Raw genomic sequence first — 553 nt, forward strand, 5'->3', positions numbered from 1 at the left:
AAGAAAAATTATAACGTTGTTTTACCTTTGTACTATTTTATTGAGATCGCGCAAACCTTAGCGTATTTGGGTATTTGGATTCAGTCTTTTGGTGTCATGACTCATGCATCTAAAGGTACGCAGTCCACATGTACTTATTGTATATGACACTACATAATACTCACATTTAGTGGGTAAAGCCCATGTCCACGTGGCACGTGTCAAAGTGTCTCTGAGCATGAAGACACAACCCCTTACTGTATGAACTGTAAGGAATGTGAAAAATGTGCAATGCATGGGTTATCAGCGCTGACATCCACAGCTCAGACTATGAGGGTCATAAATCCCTAAAATAAATTTACTGTATGCGATATCTACATTGTACGATGGTCTTGCCATCCAAACATCACCAATCTACAAGCCCACATGTCCACATGTCGTGGATGCGATACGTTGTGGCTTTGTTTGGTGTGCGACACCGTTGCACCATTGTTACGGGGCCAGGCTGCCAGCATGGCTCCTTCTTGATATTCGCAGTATTCTGTTTCTTCTTCTGCTACTTTTCGCAGTTCTG

The sequence above is a fragment of the Gymnoscopelus braueri genome (genome assembly GCF_963280865.1).
Source record: "Gymnoscopelus braueri genome assembly, chromosome: 8".
NCBI classification, from domain to species: domain Eukaryota; kingdom Metazoa; phylum Chordata; class Actinopteri; order Myctophiformes; family Myctophidae; genus Gymnoscopelus; species Gymnoscopelus braueri.